The sequence below is a fragment of the Panthera tigris genome, chromosome F3 (assembly GCF_018350195.1).
Source record: "Panthera tigris isolate Pti1 chromosome F3, P.tigris_Pti1_mat1.1, whole genome shotgun sequence".
Classification (NCBI taxonomy): domain Eukaryota; kingdom Metazoa; phylum Chordata; class Mammalia; order Carnivora; family Felidae; genus Panthera; species Panthera tigris.
Window position 1 is genome coordinate 12,014,684 of NC_056678.1, and position 21,405 is coordinate 12,036,088.

Here is a 21,405-nt window from a genome sequence, read left to right on the forward strand (position 1 = left end):
CTTGGGGCAAGTCGCTTGGCTCTCAGCTGCGATGACTCAGGAGTCACCTCTGCAGCCTGGGAATTCACCTCCACAGACCTTATCTGAGGCAGGAATGTGGTCTGGGCTCGGCTGCTGTCCCCACCACCTGCCTGGGTTTTCCAGGCTGAGGAAGAGAGGGAGAGAAAGTTGCCACATCTCCCCAGAGTACTTCCTCCTGCTCGGACCTCCTCCACGTTTGCAACGATAACAACAACAATAAGCCCATGAGCTGTCGCAAGTTCTGCCCACACACCTCCCTCGGGAGGTAGATGTCCTACCTGCTGGCATCATGTGGGGCACCTTGTATTATTACCTCGTGTGGGACATTCTCAGGGTGGGGGGAGCTAGATAATGTAACCGGTAAGTCGGTAAAATGGGAGCTGTACTGGAAGAAAAATATACTGGAGGAAAGCGAATGAGAATTTCGCGTGAATTCCACAGCTAAAGATGCAGGAAATCAAATAAATGGCAGCTGGCCGGCCGGCAGCTTTAGGAGATAATCTTACAGGAGAGGTACTTTCCCTCTCCTCTCCTCGGCCCTACTCTGGGGGCTGGCGACAAAAGCTCTGATGTGAGGGGCGCCTGGGTGGCTCGGCGGGTTAAGCGTCCGACTTCGCCTCAGGTCACGATCTCACGGCTCACGAGTTCGAGCCCAGGGCTCGGACAGCGCAGAGTCCACTTTGGATCCTTGTTCCCACTCCACCCCTCTTAGAAGCTCTGCTCTGAGACATATTCTCTGTGGGTGCCTTTGCTCCAGGAAGGGATACGTTGGGGCCAAGGAGGCAGCTTCATTCAGCCACTCACGGGCCTTCATAACAGCAAACCCAGTCAGACGTGGCCCCGAGCGACAGGGACCAAGTATTCTCGCGCACGCGGTAAGAGTTTCCAAAGCGGTGAAGTTCCAAGATCACGTAAATGAGCAGCTTAAAAATGTCATCATGGGCCCAGGTGCTCTCCATGTTCTCTCTCCACCATCCCCAGCTCATAGGCATTTGTTCTCGTGCTCTCCAGATGGCCACCTCAGTTGCGAGCATTGGATACTCAACTGGCACAAGGACACGGGGAGGCATCCCCATTAACAACAAGAAAAACTTACCTGGCGGGTTCCCCTACCCTAGCAGATGTCCCCTCACATCACACTGGACAGAACTGTGGCGCAGAATTACAGGCAAAAGGACCGGAAGTACTGTGACTAGATTCTCCCACCGCCTGGGGTTAGGTAGGGACCTGTCCTCCCCTGAGAGCATGCCGACCCACACCCGAATCCAGTCCGTTCTGTCGGCAAGGCAGAATGTGGCTCGTGGCTGTCGGCAGGGAGGCACCCAGCAGTGCCAGTAACTCAGTACTCCCGCCTTCCCTCAGCCCTGGCACGGATAGCCCCGTGGGAAAAGGGAGATGATTAATCGGGGAAAAATAAATGTCAACTGGTTGTCCATTTCCGACCTGAGTTTCATTACGTTCTGTTTCTAATCACGTAATTTCTGCAACGCTTCATCAGGCAGGCCCAGCAGACAGCTTTCCAAACCCCGCATGTTTTGTCAGCTTGGAAGAAAAAGAACAAGCCAAGGTCAGCTGAAGCCTGAGCTTTCCCTCCGAGCAGGTTATGGATGTGTCTACCTACTAAGGGGCCTGTGTCATGTGTGTGTACCCAGAGTCACTTAGGAGAGGCGTCGGAAGCACAGTGCCGGAAAGCTGGGTCTCGTCACTCGTCCCCTCTCCGGATGTGACACATCTCATTGCGCAGATAAATGACAAAAGAGCAGAGGAGGCGCTTGACCGAGGTCAGAGAGCCAGTGGCAAAAACAAGATGGCAGCCTCCTGGGATGCCGTCCACCTGTCTGCACAAAACCTCGGGGATCCAGCTCGGACCCACCTGACCAAAGAGCCGTCTCACAATTTAATCAATACCTACAAATAACCAGAGTCCCATGGATACCACAGACCACAAAAATAAGATGGGACAAGATGGGATGATGGGAACGAGGGGTCTGGAGTGAGTTTCCTGAAGCACTGGCCTTCCTCAAAACGCACAGAAAGTGAGCATACCTCCCCTTGGAGTTGAATAAAACTGGAGCGAGCTCATCTTCTGTAGCTTCTATGGATAAGTTGCGGGCCCCTGGAGGCAGAAGCAAAAAGAGCAGTTAGCGATACAGTTAAAAATAGATAGGATGCTCGACTGTTCCTGGTTCGCACAGGCTCCGAGAACTTCCTTTTGGACGCTCTCTCCTTCTTCCTGTCAGACACGTTAAGATGCTCCCCTATCACACGTCAAAAACAACCGTACAACATGGTAACAGTCGCATTGTGTTACAGTCGACTAACTGGAGGAAACATTGTGTTTTAATTTACTTATATATGAATGTTATTTTTTCCATACTGCAGTTTTGAGTTTACCCGTGTCCCACATCTCAACCATTTTAAGAGACCCTTCGAAAGCTCCAAGCCCAAGGCTCTATGCCGTCAGCAGTGCGTGGTTAGAGTGAGAATCTATAGATGTGTCGATCACATAATTCCACACAGAGGGAGCCATGAGAGTTGGGTTGAGGAAGGGGACTATCACACCAGTCACCTACCTTAGCACCTCGTCTAATAGGACCAGGTCACATCCGTGTAGTACTTTGTCCCTTTCCCAGATCTTCCGTGTACCTTATTTCGTTTCATTCTCTTCAACAGCCCCGTATATAGACGCTAAATCTGTTTTAGTGATAAGGGAGCTTGGATTCAAAGAGGTGAACTTGTTTCATATCGCATGACTAGTAAGGAATTGCTTACTATATTCTAAGGAATTACTTATTGGTAAGTAAGTAATTCAAAGGAATTACGGAATGGTCTTAACACCCCAATACCTGGGCACCTTGGACCATGACTTCACTTCCTTGTTGACAACCAGCTCCTGAGTTTTCTCCTTCCTGACGGGGAAGGGGAAGAATTAGACGGCCCCACTTGTCTTAGAAGCATGGGACCCTAGCTGCTCTTGGTGGAACGCCATTCTGTCCAATAAAATAGAGCCCGTCAGAAAGATCTCAACCGTCGTTAACACGTTATTTCTCTTTGGTCTGATTTTCTCTATGGTGAGCACCAGAAGGGTTGGCATTGTGGGTGGTGTGGGAACCTGGAAGTAAGACCTGAGCCCTTTGGCCGACACCGCATTGGAGCAGGAAGCCTAAGGGAGAGAGGCTTCAGGTAGCCGCAGGTCTGCCACACGATTAAGGGAGATCCCCAACGTAAGCCAAAAAGCACCCTCTTCTGGGTGGCGTCGTCAACATGCCACGATGGGAATGGTCGGAAACACAAGTCAACACTTTGACCTGAGACCTGACCCCCCCCCAGGAAGAAGGAAGCAGTTTGAGAGTGCTGATTAAGAGAGCGTTTGAGGCAATCAACCTGTCTTGTGTCACGGCTATGCTAACTCCTGAGAATTTAAGGCCTGTTGTCTGTGACCATGCCCCGGCACGAAACGGATGCCAGCACATGCCTGTGGAACGAAGCCCTAAAATCACAGGGGAGGAAGGCAGGGCCTTCTCCCGTCCGTCAGTCCTGCCTCCAGATTCCACTATTACCCACTGATACTGGGAAAGTATTTGTGAGACAGCGGTATTCTGGAACATACCATTGGCTTGTTTTGTTTTGTTTTTTTTCTTTTTTTTTTTTTTTTTAACTAAAGGCAAGGCCAAAGCCTTAGGGGCCTCACACAGGATGCCTGGGATCTTTCTGACGGGCTCTATTTTATTGGACAAAATGGCATTCCACCAGGAGGGCCTGGGGCCTCTTGCTTCCGGGATAAGTGGGATCACCTAGTTGGAGTGAGACATCACTGGCCGGAGTTCATTGGGTCCAACTTGCTCATTTGAACAGAATACGATCAAATGTCTCTCTCAAGGTGACAGGCCCAGACTCCGAACTCTAACGCGCCGGCCTACAACCTCAGAAGCACCCAAGTTTTCTCTACGTGGGCTTTGTGCGGCCTTGTTCTTCTGCCTCTTCCGCGGTTGGTATGACGTTGGGGAAAGGCCTCCACCCCTACAAAGAAACTGAAAGCTTGGGAAAGGACCATGACAGCCAGGGTCCCCGGCGTTTGCACAAGTGTAATGCCAATGATAGAAACATAAGATAGGCACGGACAGGCCATCCCTGTCGGCCGCTCTATTCCTGGGGTCCTGGAACAATCCGGTGGGGAGGAGAATCTCCATATTCTCGCTCACCTGTTTGCCTGGCCAAGCCTCGCTAACGGTTCACAAACTCTTCTGTGTCCTCAGCCCTTGGCCACTTTGCACGCAGTGCGATATGTCAGACAAAGGCCAGCGGGGAGGGTATCCACATCGTGGCTGATTGTTCGAAGGCGCTCTTTCTGCCATCCCCAATATCCTACTGTTTAAAGTCCTTGAGGACGGGGAGCACTTCACACGCTTTTGCAGCCACCACGGCATCCTTCGTGGTGCTGGGCATGGAGTAGAAGCTCAGTGAATACATGTTTACTTTGAGTCACTCTGGCTGAGCCTCCAGAGGCCGGTTCAATGGAAGATGAGTCATATCTGAAGGTTTCACAATCACTCCCATCAGAACTTCCTTTGAAAACATTCTTCAAGTTCTCCTTTGAAGGCCATTTGAATATATTCATAGTGCTAATCCTGAGATCCTAACTCCCGCACTGGACACAGTAGAATTCAGAGCAGGCACCACTCTTTCAAAAGCTCTGAGGTTTCAGAGGAAACCAAATACTCGTCCCTTCTTCCTTTTCAAGGACACGGTCCTCCCTTCACCCTGGAAGTGATGGCACCGAGTTTCTGAGACGGGGAGGAAGAGTTGTCCCTATGCGTTGTCCCCCCCGTGACTTCTCACCTCACTTGGAATAAAATCCAAAACCTTTCCTACGCTCCTGATCACTTCTCCAATCTTACTTCCTGTTTCTCTCCTTCCCCCACCCAGTCCCCGCCCCCCCTCCCCCCCCCACCCCCCCCCCGCCATAGTCCAGCCACAGGATTTATCTTAATTTCTTAAACACACGGGTCTCTTCGAAGAAGTCTCCCTGCCTGGAAAGTTTTTCCAGGACTGATTCCACAGCCCTCAGGTCTTCTTTTGAATGTGACCTCCTTCCTTGACCACAGAAATATAGGAAGCTCGCCCCTCACCCTCTGTCTCCTTTGTATTATCTACGTTTTATCCTTGAAGCACTTACTTGGATTTGTAATTGAGTATTTGGTTGCCTTCTTGGCCTCCCTCAGTAGCCTGGAAACCCCTGAGAACACAGGCCACGTTAATTTTGTTTCTGACTATGTCTCTAACGCCAGCACCGAGCTTGACTCCAGGGAGGACCTCAATAAACCCTTGTTGAATGAATGAATGAATACCTTAAGAGAAATTTATCCCTTGCTCTCTGGCTCTCCGTCCTATTTTTTTTTCTTTTCTTTTCTTTTCTTTTTTTTTTTTAACCTCAGATCCCTCCTGGACGCCAAGAATCATTTTTTTTTCCAATCAGGGGACTCTAAGACCTCGAGGGGTACAGATAACTTAGGTTGGGGGCGGGGGAGGGAGGGAATTAATTCCTATCAGCAGAATACGGTATGAAATGTACCACGAATGAAGAAAAATGTATAGACCACAGATCAGGAGTCAGGGAGAGCTCAAGAGCCCCGTTTCTGGGGCAGAAATATGTCCTTACAACCTAAAGAAACTACTCGTTTTAGACCTACCCGGGTCTTAGTAGGTGACAGATCATAACTTCTATCAAACGTAGGTCACGTGGGGAAACTGTGGGAAAACTGTTTCCTTCTCTACCCACAGAACACTTCTGTACTCCAAATGTATCGGGGCTTTTCCCCACAACCAAGCGATTCTCCAACAGCAGCTGGGTGTCCTACAACTGAACCCGATTCTGACACTATTTCCCTAGAGACACCATCAGATCCCACAGGCGAAGGCCTCATCCCCGCAGAACTGCTCCCCCTACAGATGCCGGTCTCGGGTCCCACGTTGTCCCTTGTACCCTGGCCAGCTATAAACCGGAGAGTCCCGTGACCCTCCCACCCCCGAGTCTGATCATTTGCTACAACGGCTGACAAGCGCTCAACGCAAACCAGCAAACAAACAAACAAAACAGTTTACGATGACTCATTAGAAAGGGTATCGAAAGATGGCTTGCATCTTCTGAGATGTGTAAGCTGAGCACCCAATTTACCCCCGCTTCCATTGTAGCTTTCCATGGGATCCATGGGTTCCAGGTGTCCCGGAACCACACGTCCTCAACAGACCTCAGCTCAGCTCGGTGCGTGTGGATAGAAGAAAGCTGGCTCAGCACGGTTTTCCCCGAGTGCTCCGTTTTCCACCGTACCAGGCACGACTATCTGCTGCACCATCACTGGGGCTCTGTGGTTCCCGGTGGTGCCGGGGGGAATGTGCAGGCAATTTAACCTACTTGTCCCGTCGTTGGCTAGCAGTCTACTTGTGACTGAATCTCCCCTGCCTGAGAGCCTAGTTCTCCCCTAGGCAGATTTATTGCAGGTTAAGACTGATAAGTAGCTACATCCTCCGTTCATGTCTCATACTAACCCTGTGATCTTGGGAAAATTATCCTCTGGCTGGCTCCGTCTCCTCATCTGTAAAATGAGGATATTCGTATCTGCCTCACAGAGTGAACGATCATATGCGAAGCACGTAGCAATGCTTAATAATAATTAGTGCTCCAGAGAAGATAGTTGATGTGACCAATATTTCTGTACCGGTGTTTTAAAGTTAGCTCCTGGAAAAGCAGGAAATTGAACTCATGTTATTCCCGTGTCCCAGGGGCCAGGACTTGAACTCCCCTAGCAGGTACTGTCTGCACGGTTCAAATTCTGCTTTCTTGTCACCCCGTTGCTCGCTCTGACTCCCAGGGGGCAAATCACCCGCCACCAACCGAGCTGTGGTTTCTGCAATTACATCTCATTCACGGAGCACCAGGGTGGCTCGGTCAGTTAAGCGTCCGACTTCAGGCTCGGGGCGCGATCTCACGGTTTGTGAGTTCGAGCCCCGCGTCGGGCTCCGTGCCGACGGCTCGGAGCCTGGAGCCTGCTTCAGGATGTGCGTCTCCCTCTCCCTGTCCTTCTCCACTCGCACTCTGTCTCTCTCTGTGTGTCAAAAGTAAATAAATGTTAAAAAAAAATAAGATCTCTCATTCGCTTTTGCATGCCCCGCACCATCTGGCTCAGGTTAGGTGCTTGGCAAATCTTCACGGCTTAAACTACGGCATCTTTTAATCCTGATAACAAGGAAATGGTACGGGTGTGTGTAGGAGTATCTGGAATGCGTGCATTTACACACCAGCGATGCCATCATTTAGCAGAGGGAGGAGACGTCAAATTAGCAGAGCACTAAGACTGGGGCTGACAGGCAAGAAGGCGCTAGACGTGCTTGCCTACGGGCTGGACTATATACCAGACTGTATGCTCCTTGGGGACGAAGACCGAGCTTCCTTCTTTCTCCGGCGCCTCGCACGGCGCCTGATGGGTCCCCTGTGCTCGATAAATGTCAGTTAAGTGGTGAATTCACTCACGTTTGAAATTCCAACTTGGGAAGCTCCCACTGCTTTCTAGTGTTGGATATAGTCTTATCAGCACGCCCCTGCCCCGGCATACAGAGCTCCTGCCCCCCTCCGTTCCCACCACCAGGTACTCTCCACCCCGGGGCTAGATCCTCACCTCGGTTCTGACTTGGCAAGATGAGGGTCACACCTGGAAATCATGTTTGTGCCAAAATAACCACAGTTAACACGTGGCTGGCATCTCTCTTCCCGGTGTGCGGGAAATACCTCTGCCTCCTGTCACATGTGAGAAAACCCTTCTCTGCGACCCCTTGGATGTACTCTCTTTTTGAACCAGCTCAACCTCAGGAAATAGTTTTCCCACCGGTGCCAACTCTTTGGCGAGGATTAGCAGAGGATTGCGAGTCTGCCAGGACCACCAGTCAAACACGGCTGCTTCCCTTCCCATCTTTTGGTTTTGACTTACCCGGCCAACATCAACTTCCCCTTTCCAAACAAAGGCTAGGTAAGATGCTCTGGACAGCGAAGGATAGAGGATCTAACCACCGGGGCCCGCCCAATAAGGATGTTTATTACTTTGCGTCATGTCCAGTTTGGAGGTAGGACAGTTTCGGAGCCGGATCGTTCACCGACATAGGAACGTCGTGCATCTAGCTTAACAATTCTGCAGCTTTCTCCCCCAGTCCCCAGATCTGCTGTAGGTCAGGCCTCACATGCCAGAAACCACCTTCAGAAAGAGAAAAAGAGAAGGCCCCCATTTTGCATCCTTCCAGAGAAGGGGGGCTCGTCCCCTACGTCTCACTGGCCAGAATTGGCACAATCTACCCGTGCTTCAACAATCCCGAGGCGGGGCAAGGCAAGGCCACCGCAATTGGCCTAGACCAATGAAGACTCACCCTCGGAGGTGGGGGAGAGTCCAAGTTCCTGTACGGGATACAACCCCTCAGAGGAGGGCAGCCAAAATTAAGATTCTGAGAGCAAGGTAGCCAGAGGGAAATAGCCCCCTGATAGGCAACCAGCCGTGTCTACAACAGACAAAATTGCCCCATCGACCTCTAAGGAGAGAATGAATAAAATTACACTAATTTCATTCTTGGGAAAATCAAACTATCCAAAGACAAGGATTTTGTTTACCCAGAGCTACAATCTGATTAAAGATATAAAGCCCTTTCAAAAGCATTAACTCAGAATGGCCCAACCGTCATTTATCCGTGTGGGCTGAAGCAATAGAAAGTCTCCACCAAAAGCTTCGTGTATGCAAAATATTCAAGTAGGCTCACCAGCGCAAAGAAAACAAAGCCTTCTTGTAGTGCTGAGTCACCTGGGCTGATGGTACACACATTCTGATTCCAGAGAAGTATCAAAGTCGAAATGGTGATATGTGGCCCCGATTTCACTCTCTGTTACGAGACTGACCAATGCCCCTCTCTGGAGGATATAGCCCTCTTTTCATAAGCAGGAAGCACAATTCACAACTTTATTGGAGACCCTGCTGGGAGCTGTATAAAGGTGCTTTTGGAAAAGCTTGAAATCTTTTCATCCTTATGAAAAAAAAAAAAAAAAAAAAAAAAGGACTTTGACCAAAAGAAATAGGTCAAGAAACTATTTGATCCTGAAGACAGGCCTAAGTCTTCCTCTCCAAGATGTGTATTAAGTATAAAATGTGATGGTCAAGTAGCCGATTCACTGATCACTCGCTATTCCTTCAGTTAACTTCGGGTTGGTCCGTTCCTCTCCTGTTCATACCCCCCCCCCCCCCCCCCCCCGGAATCTGGCAGTTCCCCGGTGCTGACAGCTCGGGTTTCCATCTTGTTATTTTCAGAGGGCTAAAAGGGAGCACAGGGCACAGCCTGTGGGAGCCTTCTCTGGGTTCTCCCCACCCCCCCACCCTCCTTGGAAAGTCCTCCCCATTGCGTCCTGCCTATCTCAGCGGCAGCCCTTCCCCAAGCTGCTGGACCTTCCACCCGGGACAAGTGCCATCCAATGCCCAGATTCCTCAGCAGTGAGCAACCTATAGTATCTGTGTTATGAAACCTCTTCCTTCTCTGCCTCTGCCCCTTTCTCTCCACGGAGGGCTTGGTGTATTTGGGGGCTCCGGCCACAGAAGCAAATTGCCTCTGGAAGAAAGAGTTTGAAAAAGAAGACGTGAGCCACGGAGCTGGAGAATTAAGTTACGCAGAAAACTCCCCGGAGAAGGTGGGGGGGGGTGGCCAGTTAACTGAAGGGTAGTCCTCTCTGCTATGCCTCGTCTGAGAGAATGCGCTGGCAGGAAGCAGAGGAATGAGGCAAGTAAACCTTCAGGAGGGCTGAGTTTCAAATGTTCCTGCCAGACAGGATTATATGTCCTCAGGCAGGTGTCCTTCCCCTGTGGCCCTTGGTATCAGCTGCGTGTGGCTTTTTTTTTTTTTTTCCAAGGAAATACCAGTCCACGGTTAGGAATCGAGATCAGTATGAGGGAAGACAGAGAGTCTCCTACATTGTCTAAACACTAAGCAGACTCCCGAGGTTAAAATCCTTGTTCCACCATCCACTTCTCTCCAGAATGGGAATAATAGTGGCTACCTCACCAAACTGGGTGGGTGCAGTTAAACAAGATAAGGTCACAAAGCTAGCAGCATAGCAGAAAAGTCAGGACAGGAGCGGCCACAACCACCGCAGCCACAATGCGGGTTGTTACGAACCAAAGGGAGAGCCCAGGCGAAGAACACAGAATTGTGAGAGCTGTAACACAAGGGTCAGCCCCACATTCCTGTGTGGTGGGGAGGAGGAAGCAGAGAGGTCAGTGAGGAAGCTGGGGGCCAGGCCAGAGGTCCCTCCAGGGTGGAGGCTTGGCGGGTGGAGCCAGCGTTGGCCGAGACCTAAGGATGGAGGGGGAGGAGAAGGGGGAGGGGAAGGGGAACCGGCCCCATAGTACTGGAGTTCCTCCTTTGTCCAGCTGGGCCAAGTTCATTAATAGAGGTGAGCTAATGCTTTTCCCCACTGGAAGCAATCAAGTTACTTCATCTCAGAAGCAATCTTCCCCAGGAACTATTATACTTGGAATTATAACAACAAAAGCACCCCAGACACACCCAGGGCAGCAGCCCAAGGCTCACAGCCCCAGAGCCTCCCGCGGTGAAAAACAGACTGAAAAGTAGCAGCCCCTCTGCGTTAGGTCAACAGTCCTTCCAGCTAAGAGAGACCTTCCAGAGCGATGCTTGTCGGCCAGCCCAGGGTCCGTGGTGCGGCCGGTGCTTTTCAGACTGAAAAGCTGAACTTCACTAGGAGGTTCTGCTCTTAGCTCAGAGAGAAGAGTGCTAGAAAAGTCAAGGCTATTTTTCCTCCACTAACAGAATATTCACCCAGGCCCTAGTGTCCATAAAAGTTAGCCCTCGGGGAAGAGATGGTTATTCCAGGAAGGGTTATAGTGAAATCATTTACTATCAGGGAGAAATACTCAAATTTGAACCTCATTGTAAATTCTGTATAAAAGCATGTTCTAGATGGATTAAGGATCCTGTGTTTATAAAAAGAAAGAGCAAGAAGGAGCAGCAGTAGCAGGAACCAGCTAGAAGGAAAGGCAGGTGTGCTTGTAACTTACCCTGGGGTAGACTGGCAACATGGAAATATGGCCACGAATAATATGGTAGAGCCCATGAAACCTACTTGAATCTGGGCAGGTGGAAACTGCTTTGACCTTCAGAGCGGTTGGCATCCAAGGCTACGTCATAAAAGGCTTTCTTGCTTCTGCTTTGTTTGCCGGAACACCTACTTTCAGAGCCCTGAGCGCCATGTAAGAATTCCGACTACACCTAAGCGGCACATTGGGCAGGCCACATGGAAACATTCAGGGAACTGTCCCTACTCAGCCCAGCCTTGTGGCCATGCCGCAAGGCTCCCGACATGTGGGTGACGCCATCTTGGCTTCTCTCCACGCAGAGAGACTCCATGACTTCTGTCAACATCAGGCGGAGCAGAAAAGCCACCAGCCTGAGCCTGCCCAATTCCTGACCTACAAAAGTTATAAAATGGGAGACAGACTGTTGTTTTAAGCCATTAAACTTTGAGGTGGTTCGTTACACAGCAGCAGATAAATGGAACCAACAGAGAAGAACTTTCTAAGCACAAAAGCTTGATAGGAATCCAAATAAAAGAATAACAGACTCGATGGGGCGCCAGGGTGGCTCAACTGGTTAAGCATCCGACTCTTGATTTCAGCTCAGTTCACGATCCCAGGGTCATGGGATTGAGCCCCACATCAGGCTCCATGCTGAGCATGGAGCCGGCTTAAGATTCCCTCTCTCTCAGAAAACATACGTGGTTATTATGATGTTCTGTTAAGTATGATGTCACCCGGAGGTTTTTCAGAGATGCCCTTTATCGGGGTGAACTAGTTCCTTTCTATTCCTAGTTTGTTGAAGACTTTTAAAAATTGTAAATGGGTGTGGGGTTTTAAAGGGTAGTTACCTGTATCTGTTGACAAGTTTATGTGACTTCAGGACCTTCCATTTTCTTTTTTTTTTTTTTAATTTTTTTTTCAACGTTTTTTATTTATTTTTGGGACAGAGAGAGACAGAGCATGAACGGGGGAGGGGCAGAGAGAGAGGGAGACACAGAATCGGAAACAGGCTCCAGGCTCCGAGCCATCAGCCCAGAGCCTGACGCGGGGCTCGAACTCCACGGACCTCGAGATCGTGACCTGAGCTGAAGTCGGACGCTTAACCGACTGCGCCACCCAGGCGCCCCAGGACCTTCCATTTTCTAGTATTTTATTTAAGATTTCTGTGACTATATTCCTGGGTTATTCTGATCTGCAATTTTCCTTACTTGTGGCGCCTGTGTATGGCTTTGGTATCACAGCATAATATACGCACAGAATTAAGTGAAAAGCATTCCTAGATGTTTAGGAGTCCTGAGTATTGATTCCTCATTAAATGTATGTTATAGGGGCGCCTGGGTGGCTCAGTCGGTTAAGTGTCCGACTTCGGCTCAGGTCACGATCTCGCGGCAGGTCACGATCTCGCGGTCCGTGAGTTCGAGCCCCGCGTCTGGCTCTGGGCTGACAGCTCAGAGCCTGGAGCCTGCTTCCGATTCTGTGTCTCCCTCTCTCTCTGCCCCTCCCCCATTCATGCTCTGTCTCTCTCTGTCTCAAAAATAATAAAATAAACATTAAAAAAAAATGTATGTTATAGTTGATCTAAGACATCTGGGCCTGGGCTTTGCATTGTAGAAATAATGTTATTTAATGCATAAACAATTGAATTTATTTCCTTCTTCCAAAAAAAAAAAAAAAAGATTCTCTCTCTCCCTCTCTGCCTCTCCCCTGCTTGTGTTCTCTCTTCTCTCTAAAATATAAAAAAATAAATAACCCAAACAAACAAACAGACTTGAAATTGTAAACTGCTTTCTGTCAATTAGCATCACATACAAATCAAAAGGCAATGGTGCACTAGAAAAATATCCTTGTAACACATGTGACAGACGAACCACTAAGAAGAAAAATTACAATGGAAAAAAAAATGGCAAGTAATGAAAAGCAGTTATCAGAAAAATTTTTAAAGGCCAAAAAGACATGTTTAACACCAGCAGGAACAAAATAAATGCAAATTAGATGACCAGAGACCTTTTTGCTTTCCAATTTGCAAAGATTTTTGAAATGATCATTCTCGGTGCCTGCAAGACTGTAGTGAGGCAAGCGTTGTCTACTCCTGGAGGTGGAAATAGAAATTGGTAGTCTTTGGGGAGAACAAGCTGAGGATACGAAAGTCTTAAATACCCTTTGCTCAAGCCTTGCCGCGTCTAGGATTTAAGAGGATGTACGGCCAAGCGTTCTCATCACAGCACTATTTCTAAGGGTGAGAAATTATAAACAATAAACCGTTCAACAACGGGAGCAATGTTGCTAAGTTTCAAATAACGGAACCCAGTAGCATTATCAAAAGCGTGGCTTCCAAATTATTCAGTGACAAGGGAAGGGCGTGAAAAACAGTTACAAGTATACGAGGGAATAGCCACAATTTTATGTATATAGATGGATGGATAGACAGATTAAAACGCTGGATGGAAACACACCAAAATATTAACCGCAGTTTCTGAAGAAAAGGTGTGCAGGCGGGGGGGGGGGGGGGTATTTCGTTCTTTCTCCTTGTCTGAGTTTTCCTATTTTCTCAACATGAAACTGTATTAATTTTACAACCAGAAAAAAATTCTTCTTTTTAAGTTGGTAACTAAAGAGAAAATTCCAAGGCAGTAGCTGCAGAAAACTTGAACACAGGGACTTTCAAGTACTGAGAGGTCTTAGGAGCCAAGAGCTCTCCCTCCAGACACCTGCTAGGGTCTGTGTTTTAGAGGTTCCTGACCTCTAGGCCTTCCCTCCCCCCAGGGTCTCCAGGCTTCAAAATTATCTTTCTATCATCCCTCCCTTTGCCGATCATCCCTCCCTTTGCCGATCACACCTCGCCACCACAGGCATCCATACACAAGTAAACATTTCTATTCCTTCAGTTTCCTTCTGTTAACAAAGATTTAGAAATCACAACCAGAGAGCCCTGGACCAAAGGGAAGGTTTTTCTTTGACATCCCTTCCCGAAATTTGTTACTGTTACTTTTAACTGGTTACCAACATTAAAAAAATGAGGACAGATTTTCACTTCCAGAAAGCTGAGCAGACTTACCTTGTTCCACGCCTCCCACTAAGTACAACTAAAACCTTGAACACTATATATAAAACAAACAGAAGACTCTAGAAAATAAAAAAGAGAAGCCACGTTGGATAGGAGTCTCAGGACCTGAGAAACAACACGATAGTGAGTTCCAAGAATTTTCTTCTTGGCTCACATATCCCAGGCTTAGAACTAAAGAAACCTGCAATCCTGGGGCGCCTGGGTGGCTCAGTCAGTTAAGCATCCGACTTCAGCTCAGTCGGATCAGCTTCCGACTTCAGCTCAGCTCAGATCATGATCTCATGGTTCATGAGTTCGAGCCCCGCGTCGGGCTCTGTGCTGACAGCTCAGAGCCTGGAGCCTGCTTCGGATTCTGCGTCTCCCTCTCTCTCTGCTCCTCCCCCACTCATGCTCTGTCTCTCTCTCTCTCTCCCTCAAAAATAAATAAAAAACATTAAAAATTTTTTTTGAAAAAAAAAAAGAAACCTGCAATCCAGAAATGCTCGTGCCAATAACAGGCACAAATAACAAAAGCTCCAAGAAAAACCTGCTTTGTGAAGCCTGAATGACAGAAGGACAGAAGGGCAGCCCAAGAAGACCCAAAGTGTTTACACAATAACTGCTCTACTCCAGCCAGACACCACAGAAAAAGATCTGTGGCCCCACCCCCACCCATTAGTGAGAAGCCTTGATTTCCACTCTTGTGAGGCTCTAACCCCAACCGCCCAACTGGGGTGGTGTCGGAGACGGCCAAGAAGAGAGCCAGGATTTCATCCGCTATGACTAGTAGACAGCCCTCACCTCCCCCTTCATGGGGGGGCCTATCAGGCAGTAATGAGTAATCTTACTCGACAAAGATTTCAAAACTGCCCAAGATAAAAATTCCTCCACAAGCAATTGTGAACGTGCTTGAAACTTATTAAAAAAAAAAAAAATTTGAAACCCTCACGGTGCCTGGGTGGGTGGCTCAGTCGGTTGAGCATCTGACTCTTGACTTGGGCTCAGGTCATGACCCCAGCATCGTGGGATCAAGCCCCACGTTGGGCTCCGTGCTGAGTGTGGAACCTGCTTGAGATTCTCTTTCTCTTTCTCAAATAAAAAACATTTTTAACTAAAAAAAAAAAAAAAAACCCACAGTTTAAAAAAGATAGAAAGCTTCAGCAAAGAAACAGAAGATACAAAAAAGAACGAAATGGACGTTATAAAACTGAAAAATACAGCAATCAAAATTAAAACTCAGCGTATGGACTTGCCTTAGTTTCTTACTGCTGCCATGACAAATTATCGCAAACTTAGTTATCTTAAAACAAAACAAATTTGGGGCACCTGGGTGGCTCAGTCGGTTGAGCGTCTGACTTCCACTCAGGTCATGATCTCACAGCTCGTGAGTTCGAGCCCCGCGTCGGGCTCTGTGCTGACAGCTCGGAGCCTGGGGCCTGCTTCTGCTTCTCTGTCTCCCTCTCTCTCTCTGCCCCTAACCCACTCGCATTCTGTCTCTGTCTCTCTCAAAAATAAATAAACATTAAAAAAAATAAAAAAAAAACAAATTTAATATCTTACAGTTCTGGAGGTCAGAAGTCCAAAGTGGGTCTCATCAGGCTAAACTCAAGGTGCGTCAAGACTGTGTGACTTCATGGGGACACCAGTGAGGAGTCTATGTCCACCTTCCTGAGGCTGTGCCCTCGTTCCTTGGCTCATGACCCCTCCCCCGTCTTCAAAGCCAGCAGTCCGTGCCAGTCCTTCTCACATGGCGTCACATCGACAGTCACTCCCTTGTCCCTCTCTTTCACTTGCAAGGACCCTTGTAGTTTTCTTGGGTGCACCGAGGGAATCCAGGATAACCTCCCCGTCTCAAGATGGTCAATCACGTCTGTAAAGTCCCTTTTGCCATGGCAAAGGTCATCTATTCACACGATCTGGGGATGAGGGCGTGAACTTCTCAGAAGAGCCACTGTTCTGCCTGCTCCAGTCTGCCCTCTGGCTCCCAAAGATTCATGCCCCGCCCACAGGCAAAGTGTATTCACCCCACCCCGAGGTCCTCAAAAGTCTCAATCCATTACGGCACAAACGCAAAGTCCAAATGCTCATCAACTCAAATTTCCAAATGTCATCATCGCAGTCATTTGCACAGTTATGGGAAGACTCTCAATTCCATCCAGCCTGGAGCAAAATTCCTCTCCATCTACGGACCTAGAAACCAAGTCAGCTTCTCCCAAAACGCAGTGATAGGACAGGCATCAGTTACCAAATTATCGACATTCCCACTCAAAACGAAAAAAGGAAGGAAGACAGGAGTTACTAATCCCGACCCATTTTGCAATCCAACTGGGCAGATTTTAGGTTCTAAGACCCCTCTGTGGCTCAAGGATCCATTCTGTGAGCTCACAGCCCACAGAGCTTCAAGCTCACAGCCTTGAAGTTGTCCTTTCCTTCTGACGGAAGGTAGACTTGTTTGCAGCTGAATAGTGTTATCAGCATAGTTTGTATCTATAGAATATCGGGGGGGTCTAACAACTCTATCAACTCTTAAGGAACTGTAATTACTAATTTTTTTTTTAAGTAAGAGAAATCTTTTTTCGTACCGTTTTGTCTAGTTTTAATATCCGAGTAACACTAGCTTCATAAAATACACTGGGAAATGTTCCCTCCTCTTCTGTTTCCTGAAAGAGATTCCACAGAACAGATTTTTGCGTTTATATTTGTGATGAGTCCTCGGTGTTTGTAGTTTTCTTCTCTTGTACATGAGGGATTCTTCCGAGGATGGAAATATTCTGTACCTCGCCTATATCAATGCCAACCCTCGTTATAATATTGCAAGATGTTACCTTTGGGGGAAACTGGGTAACGGACCACCAGGGAGCCCTCTATATTATTCCTTACACCTGCGTGCGAATCTACAATTCTTTCACACGAAAAAGCGTAATGAAAAAAATTTAATGTAGTTCCAGATGCAAGTCTAAATGTTTGTCTTCTCTCAAAAAAATGGCAAGATTTTTGCAAAAACCACTTGTACGTGTGACCGAAATGGGCCACGGTGGAGCGGTGATGCAGCTTGCCAGCTCACCCCAGTCCCCACTACTCCCTATTGTCTGCCTATCACCGGGGCTCAGCATTCTCCGTGAGTCAATATCCAGTGGACCCCGCTAACTTTCTCACATGCGGTGAGAGACCCCTGTCTGACACCTGTCGACATTTGAATGCCCCACTTTTGTGGACTTGGAGTCCTGTAAGCAGGGGGGCGGCAGAATTCAGTCGTGCTAAGGCGTGAACTCCCGGAAACATCTTAACTCTGTATCTCGTGCCTGAAACATGTGTGCCTGAGACATGATACCATAAGGCGGAAACTTGAAAGTCAGACAGACCTGAGTTAAAATTGTGGTTTTCCCACCTGACCTTGAGCCAATTAGTTGAATTTTCACATTTTCACTTACGAACTGGGAATGATAATACACGATTCAATCTAATCCAAACCTCTAATCCAAACCTGGTGCTGTGAGCACCACAGCATAGGTGCTCAGTTAATATGTTTTCCCCATAACAACAGGATGCCTCTCTCTTTTTTGAAACCAACAGCTTATGCCAAAGGAGTTTGTTTCTCGCTGGAGCGTTGCACGTATATTTGCCGTTACCTGGGAAGGCGCGGGCCGCTTTGCTCAGCATCTCACCAGAGCTATCTCACTATCCTCACGATAACCCTGCACAGAAGGCACCTGTATCGTGCCCCTCTCGCCCCTGAGGAATTTGAAGCGTAGAGTTCTTTGATTATTTAACCTTTGGCCGATAATTCTGATTCCAGAATCCAGAGTGTGCTGTGCATTCAACCGCTTTTCCCACTGCCTTGCTTGGCAGAGTTTGGGAGAGGTTTCCGTTCTAGACTCTCCCCAGGGACGAGCCCCTGCTCCGTGCAGGTCCCCCCTTGTTACAGCTGTAAGGCTGACAGCGACGACTTTGTGGTCGGCCTCAATCTACGGCCTTGGGGAGACTTTGCGAATCCCATCTCTGCTTTGTTTTCTTCCCCTGACACATGAACTCGCTTGGGCTAGACATGTGACTCACCTGTATACAGATTGCACCGTGTTTGAAGGCGTATACATCCTGTGCAGCAAACGCAGACTATTGCTACCTACCAAGGGTATTTTCCTATAGCTGCTTTATTGGAATCCCTTTCACAATCCGATGACCTCTTACCGGCACTAATTAATTCCTATTGGCAAAGAGAAGGGGACAAAAACCAGACAGAACAGGCTGAGCGAAATGTCAGCTCTCCCCTGAGGATCGGTTGCTGGCTGAGCTGCTCAGGGGTTTGTCACTCAAGTGACAAGGAACAACAGGATACTCCCTGGCTCCTGCCAGAGTGTCCAGGAGCTTCCCAGGATATGAAACCAGAGAAATGTCTTGAGCTTATTCCTGAATGGCTAAGACGCTCCAGTAGGACAAAGCTGGCCTTGATTCCTGGCTGCCCCACCTCTCGGCTGGGCGAACTTGTTCAAGTTCTTACCCTCTCACGAAGCCTCAGTTTTCCCATTTTGGAAAATGAGAGCAGAATCAGAGCAATGCCTCCCTTAGAGGGTCTTGGAAGGAAATAAATGAGATGATACAGGAAATGTTTCACCACAGTGCCTCACACACAGTAAGCCCTCAAAAACATGTTCGTATTACATCAACAGTGGGGTTTTTGCTGATGAGCTAGAAAGATTAATAGCCATTAATGTAAGTGGTGGGATTTCCAATATGTTCAGGGAAAAAAAAAAAATGGTGCCTCCGGGGGTGGTATTTTAGTCATTATCAGGAAAAAAAAAAAAAGGCAAGGGAAACTCACTTCCTGCAAAAGTTGTATTCATCAGAGATTCTCTGCGTTTGATATTTAAAAATCAAACCATGTTTCCTATTAGATTATAATTCCAGAAATGTTCTCAGTTCAATTTTGATAAATAGAACTGTCCTCTTAAAATAATGTGCCGGCTTCACCTGTTGCTAGCTTTGCGACCTTGGGCAACACTATTTGTCAGTTTTCTCATCCCTAAGGTTCCGCTCTGGAGTCCCCTGAGACAATGGACGTGGAGGTACTTTGTAAAAGTGTAAAACGCCCTGCAGAAATGCTAGGTTACAATGGCTCCACACCTACGCTTAGCTGTGTTTCCTCAGACGTTTGCACAGTATACGTTCAATTAGGAAACAACAACTTGGGGTGCCTGGGTGACTCAGTTGGTTAAGCGTCGGGTTCTCGATCTCGGCTCAGGTCTCGATCTCATGTCGGCGCGGAGCCTGCTTGGGATTCTCTCTCTCCCTCTCTCCTTGCCCCTCCCTCCTCTCAAAAATAAACAAACATTAAAAAAAATAAGTTTTAGGGGCGCCTGGGTGGCTCAGTCGGTTAAGTGTCCGACTTCGGCTCAGGTCACGATCCCGCGGTCCATGAGTTCAGGCCCCGCGACGGGCTCTGGGCTGATGGCTCGGAGCCTGGAGCCTGCTTCAGATTCTGTGTCTCCCTCTCTCTCTGCCCCTCCCCCGTTCGTGCTCTGTCTCTCTCTCTGTCTCAAAAATAAATAAACGTTAAAAAAAAATTTTTTTTTAACAATTTCATCGCAATCTTTGGAAGGTGAGAAAATTCCCTCCGTTTTCCAGAAAGCAATTCTGAGGGGTTATCACAGAATCAGCCTCCTTGACGTCAGTCCCTCTTATTTCCCAGACAGCCTGAAACAAATCCCCGAATTAATCCCAACCCGGAGGTTTTCGTTTTATTGCTCTCCTCTCAAGAATCGCCAGGAGTCCCTAACTGTCTATGTAAAAAGCTCCAGCCCCAGCGCCTGGCGTCTGTCCTGCTTTGCAACATGGTCCCATGCCTTTTCTCTAAGCTGGTGCTCACCATTCTCCACAATCTGCACCTTCAACTCTGTCCCTGCTGCGGGGTCCCGTGGACAAGTACACGCTTGCCTCTCACTCCAAACCCCCCACCTGCACCCATCCTTTGCTGTTTCACTGATGTGAATCCTACCCACCCCTGGTTATTTTCACCCACCTATGTTTTTGCAGATGACCTGGTCATCGATACAGAAAATCCAAATGGATCAAGGACAGCGACAGCAACAATAACCAAAACTCCTGAAACCAATAAGCGGTTATAGCAAGGTTAGAGCCTGGGCGGCTCAGTCGGCGGAGTCTCCGACTTCAGCTCAGGTCATGATCTCGCCGTCCGTGAGTTCGAGCCCCGCGCCCGGCTCCGTGCTGACAGCTCGGAGCCCGGAGCCTGCTTTGGATTCTGTGTCTCCCTCTCTCTCTGCCCCTCCCCTGCTTGCACTCTGTCTCTCTCTCTCTCTCTCTCTCTCTCAAAAATAAGCATTAAAAATTTTTTAATTATCATATGCCAGTGATGACAACGTGAAAATCGAAATGAAGACCACAATACCGTTTCCCCTGAGTTCAGGAATGAGACCGGGATGTCCCCTCTCACCACTTTCATTCAACATAGTACTGGAAGTCCTAGCCACAGCAAGTAGACAAAACAAGGAAATCAAGGCATCCAAACCGGTAAGGAGAAAGTAAAACTCTCACGATTTGCAGGTGACATTATATTACATATAGAAAACCCTAAAGACGCAACCGAGAAATGAAGAGCACTGATAACTGAACTCAGTGAACTCACTGGGTACAAAATCAATGCACAGAAGTCTTTTTGCATTCCTATGCACTAGCAATAAGGCAGGAGAAAGACAGATTAAGAAAACCAACGATCCCATTGGCAATTGTACTAAGATCAATAATGTACCTAGGAATAAACCGAAGAGGCGAGAGATCTGTACTGCGGGAAAACTGGAAAACACTGATGAAAGAAATTCAAGACAATTCAAAGACCTAGAGGGGCGCCTGGGTGGCTCGGTCGGTTAAGCGTCCGACTTCGGCTCAGGTCACGATCTCGCGGTCCGTGAGTTCGAGCCCCGCGTCGGGCTCTGGGCTGACGGCTCGGAGCCTGGAGCCTGCTTCCGATTCTGTGTCTCCCTCTCTCTCTGCCCCTCCCCCGTTCATGCTCTGTCTCTCTCTGTCTCAAAAATAAATAAACGTTAAAAAAAAAAAAAAAAGACCTAGAAAGACATTCCGTGCTCATGGGTTAGAAGAACAAATATTACTAAAATGTCTATACTTCCCAAAGCAATCTACAGGTTTGATGCAACGCCCCTAAAAGTACCAATAGCACTTTCCACAGAACCAAAACGGACAATCCTAAAACGTGTA

General features: G+C 48.2%; 1 long non-coding RNA gene across 1 annotated transcript; it reads right to left on the reverse strand.

The window, feature by feature from the left end:
• Positions 1 to 1,493: 1,493 nt before the first annotated feature.
• Positions 1,494 to 17,914, reverse strand: LOC122235836. The gene is made up of 4 exons (XR_006213911.1): positions 17,808 to 17,914; positions 16,761 to 16,838; positions 2,068 to 2,137; positions 1,494 to 1,563 (listed from the first exon to the last, which is right to left on the reverse strand). It is a non-coding gene; the product is annotated as an uncharacterized LOC122235836 (long non-coding RNA).
• Between the last annotated feature and the right edge of the window lie 3,491 nt (positions 17,915 to 21,405).